General features: G+C 44.4%; 1 non-coding gene across 1 annotated transcript; it reads right to left on the reverse strand.

The window, feature by feature from the left end:
* Positions 1-381: 381 nt before the first annotated feature.
* TRNAK-CUU (transfer RNA lysine (anticodon CUU)) lies at positions 382-454 on the reverse strand. Its single transcript has one exon. It is a non-coding gene; the product is annotated as a tRNA-Lys (tRNA).
* Between the last annotated feature and the right edge of the window lie 6,234 nt (positions 455-6,688).

The raw sequence follows: 6,688 nt of genomic DNA on the forward strand, positions 1-6,688 counted from the left end.
AATCTTTTTTAAAAAAAAAATCTCTTGGCTTATGTCATACACATGCAAAGATGGGTTTGCCAAAGGTCCCAGGAAATTGTAACGATGGTGACCATTTATTGAAACTTATTATAGGCTGACACTGTACACAACCTTTATAGATGTTATTGTGTCTGTTTAATCCTACCAGCTGTCTAAGGTGACACACACAGTGACAAACTTGAAGATTTGATCTCTCTCCAAATGAGGGATTCTTTCCTCTGCACTGACCTAGAAGGGCCTGGTTCCCTTGTTGCGTGATTTTGGACAAAGCCGCTTCCTCTCTCTGTATCTTACTTTTTCTCCGTGAGTGGAATGAGGGGTCTGGATTAGATGCTTCCTTTTTTTCTAAAGTAGTCTCCATGCCCAACATGGGGCTTGAACTCATGACCCTGAGATCAAGAGTCACATGCTCTACCAACTAAGCCAGCCAGGTATCTCTGGACTAGATGCTTTCTAAAGGCCCTTTCCCTTGTAAGATTTTGAAGATTCCAAAAGTTCTCATATGCCATTTTTAACACTCTGTAAACTGAAGTGGTCCTTGATTTTCTTTTTTTTTTTTTACACTTGTTTTTATTTAAGTTCGATTTGCCCATATATAGTATTAACACCCATATATAGTATTTGCTCATCCCATCAAGTGCTCTCCTCAGCGCCCATCACCCAGTTACCCCATCCCCCTACCCACCTCCCCTTCTGGACCCCTTTGTTTGTTGCCCAGAGTTAGGAGTCTCTCATGGTTTGTCTTCCTCTCTAATTTTCCCACTCAGTTCCCCTCCTTTCCCTTATAATCCCTTTCACTATTTCTTTTATTCCACGTATGAGTGAAACCATATAATGTTTGTCCTCTGATTGACTTTCTTCACTCAGCATAGTACCCTCCAGTTCCATCCACGTCGAAGCAAATGGTGGGTATTCATCCTTTCTGATGGCTGAATAATATTCCATTGTATATATCCACATCACTTGCCATCAGGGAAATACAAATCAAAACCACAATGAGATACCCCTTCACACCAGTGAGAACGGCGAAAATTAACAAGGCAGGAAACAACAAATGTTGGAGAGGATGTGGAGAAGGGGGAAACCCTCTTGCACTCTTGGTGGGAATGCAAATTGGTACAGCCACTCTGGAAAACAGTGTGGAGGTTCCTCAAGAATTTAAAAATAGAGCTACCCTATGACTCAGCAATTGCACTACTGGGTACTTATCCCAAAGATACAGATGCAGTGAAATGGCAGGACACCTGCATCCTAAATTTTATAGCAGCAATGTCCACAATAGCCAAACTGTGGAAGGAGCCACGATGTCCTTCAACAGATGAATGGGTAAAGAAGATGTGGTCTATATATACAATAGTCCTTGATTTTCTTCAGAAATGGCTATTCTCCTACATGGAATAGTGAAAGTTATCAGCTCCACCACCTCTGGCAGCAAGCAAAACCTTGTAGAAGTAGAACCAAGCTAGGAAAGCTAGATTCCAGATCTTTATCTACAAGTAAAGGCATTCCAGTCTGCTGTGGGATGGGGCAGGAGGAAAGCCTGGGGGTTGCAGTACATATGCAATGTTTTTATTCCTCTCAAATTCATATGTTGAAGCCTGACCCCCACTGTGATGGTATTTGGAGGTAGGGCCTTTGGAAGGTAATTAGTTCATGAGGATGGAGCCCTCATGGGAATGGGATTAGTGCCTTCATAAGAAGAGGCCAGAGAGCTAGCTTGCTCTCTCCCAAGTGCAGATACAATGACAAGTCAGCAGTCTGCAACCAGGAAGAGGGCTGTCACCAGAACCCGACCATGCTGGCACCCTGATCTTGGACTTCCCAGTCTCCAGAACCATGAGAAATAGGTGTCTGTCATTTAAGCCACCCAGTCTATAGTATTTTGTTATGGCAGCCTGAGCTGCCTAAAACAGGTTTGTAGAGTAGGGGGATTGAAAGGTGACCCAGAGCAATCAGGCATTGGCAGCTGCATACTCTGCATCTTACATGGGCTTTGTGGGGATTTCAGGAAGAGTAAGAATTCAGGGATCACGTGCCTGCCCCTTTCTTATCTCTTTAGCCTCACTGTTTTTTCCTCCTACCTCACCTTGCCTCTAATGCACTGTGAGGAATTGCTTCCTTAGTGTTCTTGATCAAGTTCTGCTCTTTTTTTTTTTTTAAAAGATTTTATTTATTTATTCATGAGAGACACAGAAAGAGAGGCAGAGACACAGGCAGAGGGAGAAGCAGGCTCCTTGATGGGAGCCCAGTGTGGGACTTGATCCCAGGACCCCGTGATCATGGCCTTAGCCAAAGGCAGACGCTCAACCCCTGAGCCACCCAGGCGTCCCTCAAGTTCTGCTCTTTGCCTTTGTCTTTACACATTTGCCTCCTCTACTTGGAGCTCCTTCCCTAACAACCTCTCTTCCTTCCGTTATATGACCAGATGCTACTCAGTCTTCAAGATTCAGCTCCAGTCCCATTTTCCATAACATCTTTCCAGATTCTTCCCCAGCCCCAATACTCCAGGCTGGGTTAGGTGACTTTCCATGATGCTCCCGGACAGACCACCCATGTGTTTATTCTCTCAGAGCTCCATACAGTTTAATCGCCTTCTGTTTATCTGTCCATCTTACCTGATCACTGTGAATTCCTTGAGGGCAGGGACCTTCCTCCTTTCTGGTTTCTTCAGCACCAGCCCAGAGCTGGGTGCATGGGAGGGGCTTAATCAGTGTGTGACAGCTGGAAGTGATTAGGACCATCCATGGTAGACACTGAAATGGGTTTTCATAGAGCCAAATAACATTTGGATCCTGCCCACAAGGAACTCTCAGCTCAGTAAGAAGTAGCTGGTCATCCAGGAAGCAGGTATGGCATGGCTTGTGGGGCTAGGAAAGCATGAGACATGAAGGCATATTCAGGAATGTAATGCTGATTGGCCACAGGCTTCCTGCTAACCTTAACTCCCCTACCTGTATGCATTGGGTGCCGTGGCCACTCTACTGATTTTATCCATGGAGGTGGTGGGGAAGGGGACAAGGGGCTCATATGGCTGTATGTCCCATGTTCCCTTTGCTGAACTATATGCCTCAGCACGGCCTGCATCTGTGGGGAGAAAGAGGATCCTTCCGTTTGTTACAAAAGCATTCTTGAGGGGATCCCTGGGTGGCTCAGCAGTTTAGCACCTGCCTTCGGCCCTGGTCGTGCTCCTGGAGACCTGGGATCGAGTCCCATGTCAGGCTCCCTGCCTGGAGCCTGCTTCTCCCTCTGCCTGTGTCTCTGCCTCTCTCTCTCTGTCTCTCATGAATAAATAAAAAAAATAAATAAAACCATGCTCTCACTCTACCATCCTTTAAAAAAAAAAAAAAAGCATTCTCGATTCACCAAGCCGTGCACCTAAGCAGCTGTTTGCACTGAGGAATTGCCTTGCTCCTCATTTGCATGGTGGAAATTACATGGTATAATTGGTGGCACTGATGTTTTGGGTCTCAGAATGACTAGAACAGTGGATACCAGTGTGCATTGGAACTTCTTAAACCTGGCGCTGTCATCCTGAGCCTGTCCTCAAACTTGCAGCCCTAAGGATGTTTGGGACTATAGGGAAGAGGTGTTCACTGTGTGCTGATAACAGCAGGAATGTCAAAACGGGAGATGAGAACTAGGAAGAGTGCCCGCAGTAATCTCCGCAGACTCAGGTATTTCTCTCCTCGAACTTCACATTAGTGCTGAGAGTCAAGAACAAGCCCTAATTAAATTGGAGGGAAAATAATTCTGAGTTCAAGTTTTACTTAATATGTCATTTAAATTGTATGAGTCTCAGTTTTCTTTCTTTTTTTTTTTTTTAAGATTTTAATTATTTATTCATGAGAGATACAGAGAGAGAGGAGGCAGAGACACAGGCAGAGGGAGAAGCAGGCTCCATGCAGGGAGCCCGATGTGGGACTCGATACCGGGTCTCTAGGATCACGTCCTGGGTTGAAGGTGACGCTAAACCGCTGAGCCACCCGGGCTGCCCTGAGTCTCAGTTTTCAAATCTGTAAAGTAGAGCTCTCGGGGTGTGTGTGTGTGTGTGTGTGTGTGTGTGTGTGTGTGGTATCCCTTAGCTTGAATGCTGTGGCCTCCCATGGTAGAGGATCACGTTGAACGAATGCTTCTCAGTTTGTTATAAGCCTTTGATCAATCATCAGAATCTTCGAATGATTGTCTTTGCTAATTTTGACACTGTTTAATATTTGCCACTCCAGAAGACAGACTTCTTCAAGCCATTCCCAAAGTCTCTAAATCTCTCTGAAGTTTTTAGCAGGGGAGTGACATGGTTAGATTTGTGGATTGGAAAGCTCCTTCTGGCTGTTGAATTTAACTGCCTGAGTGAGTGGTATTAGTTATGATGATGCGTGTGAAAACTCCTGGTATGTACTCAGTAGATCATTTTGGTTGTTTTTGGTTTTTTAAAGATTTTATTTATTTGTTCATGAGAGACCCAGAAAGAGAGGCAGAGACACAGGTAGAGGGAGACGCAGGCTCCATGCAGGGAGCCCAACGTGGGACCCGATCCGGGACCCTGGGACCCCGGGACCCTGGGACCATGCCTGGAGCCAAAGGCAGACGCCCAAGCCCAACCGCTGAGCCACCCAGGTGTCCCCATCATTTTGGTTGTTAAATTGTTTCTTATTAGCTCAAGCATGACCTTAGGGGAAATCACTTCCTGACCCTGGGTCTCAGTTTCTCCAACTGTAAAATGCAAGTGATCTATTTGTTTTGTTTGTTCGTTTGCTCATTCGTTGGTTCATTGTGATCTTTGGTTCTCTCCTTTCTCTTAGTGACTCTCAGCCTATACAACCTGGGTTCTCCTTCAGTCTATTTCATTACAGCTTTACTATCTCTCACCTAACATAATTTCTATTTGGTTTTGGGATTTCAATTAAGGTTTTAAAATATGTAATGGTATTCTCTGAAAAGAGGCAGTTATGGTGGGTGGCCTCCAGGAAGAACTCTGTAAATGAGAAAGCAGATCCCATTTTAACAGACTTTGTGGTTGCCTTTTGTCCTTATTTTAGTAAGTTACTCCTTACTTTTGAGGAGGTATACACAAGGTTCAGGCAGAGATAAGAAGTATTATCTAACATCATAACCTTTTATTATGGTAGGAAGGAAATAATTGATTTCCCAGCCATTTACAGTTCTATTAAGTCAAGCAGCTAAGCTGATACTAGTTTTGTCAAATGTTCATTTTTAAAAATCAGTTATTCTCTGCCTTGGAAAGTGTAGGGGAAACAGATGCTGCTCTCCGGGAGCTCAGTCTGTTAGAAGAGTAACAAACAAAAGCCAGCCTCTCCTGAGGGCATTTGCAAAGGTGTCAGGTGCTGTAAGACTAGAGGGGACAGAGGGAGCAAGCCATTTTGTCTGGGATGTTTTATTTTATTTTTTATTTATTTATTTATTTTTTAAATTAACTTTTATTGGTGTTCAATTTACCAACATACAGAAAAACACCCAGTGCTCATCCCGTCAAGTGTCCACCTCAGTGCCCGTCACCCATTCCCCTCTGGGATGTTTTAGAAAGGATTCTTGGAGAGGGTGGGTTCTGACTTGTGAGCCATGCTTTGAAAGGCACAGATGTCAAGTATCCCTGATGAAGAAGCAGCTAGTACAAAGGCCCCTGGTTGGGATAGTGGAAGGTATATTTGGGAAACAGTAAGGTCAGTGTGGCTAAGAGCTAGAAGGCACCATGCTGGGAGGTGAAAGTTGGGGCTAAACTGTGGAGGACCTGGAAAGCCAAACTGAGGACTTTGGCTTTATGCTCTGTGCATTAGGGCTCTAGGAAAGCTGTTCCCAGCCTGCCAGCCTTAGATAGGATTTGCATACAACGTGTCAACAATACAGGAGAACAATCATTATGGTGAGGTTCAAAATCAGTTATTCATTGTAATGGAGAAATTTGGGCTTTTTTCATTTTTTTTTTACATATTAATAAAAAATGAAATGCCTTGGTAAGTATGAATGCACAACAGAGGCAACGTGAAGAAGCTGTGAGGTACTGCCCCCAAAAGCCAGAGACTGGAGTTTGAGCACTGGTGTGGTGGCCCAGTGTACCTGGGGCAAGTTACTTCCCTTCTGTGAGCTTCTGTGTGCTCATCTGTGAAAGGAGGACGAACATTGCCTTCTCAGATGGTTGTGTTAATCAAGTGATGTAATGGAGATCTTTTTGTTAATTCTAAAAAACTATCTGTAAATGAAGAATTGTGTGTGTGTGTGTTTTTTGTTTTTGTTTTTTTTTTTTTTTTATGTTTCAATGAAGCTACATTCCAAAGCAGAGATTCCTGCAGGCATTTCAGCCCATTTAGCCTCGGGCCAGTGCAGGGAGGAGTTACCTCCCACTTTCACTCTCCCCCCAGACCCCCTTGCCTCCTTAGTTTTTTTATTTTGTACTCCCCCACAATCAACCCAGCTTTAACATTTTTCCCCAGAGTAAGTGATCTTTGAACCTAATTGTGTGGTCCCACTAACCAATTAGCAGTAGAGCCTTCCTTCCTTCCTTCCTTCCTTCCTTCCTTCCTTCCTTCCGTCACTCTGTGTTATAGCTGTATACAAGACACTCTTCTAGGCACTTAGAATACATCAGGGAGCAAAACAAGTCTGCTCTTTGCGAGCTTACGTTCTATTGGTGTGTACGTCGTGGGGGAGAGGC

Source organism: Vulpes vulpes, chromosome X, assembly GCF_048418805.1.
Source record: "Vulpes vulpes isolate BD-2025 chromosome X, VulVul3, whole genome shotgun sequence".
NCBI lineage: Eukaryota > Metazoa > Chordata > Mammalia > Carnivora > Canidae > Vulpes > Vulpes vulpes.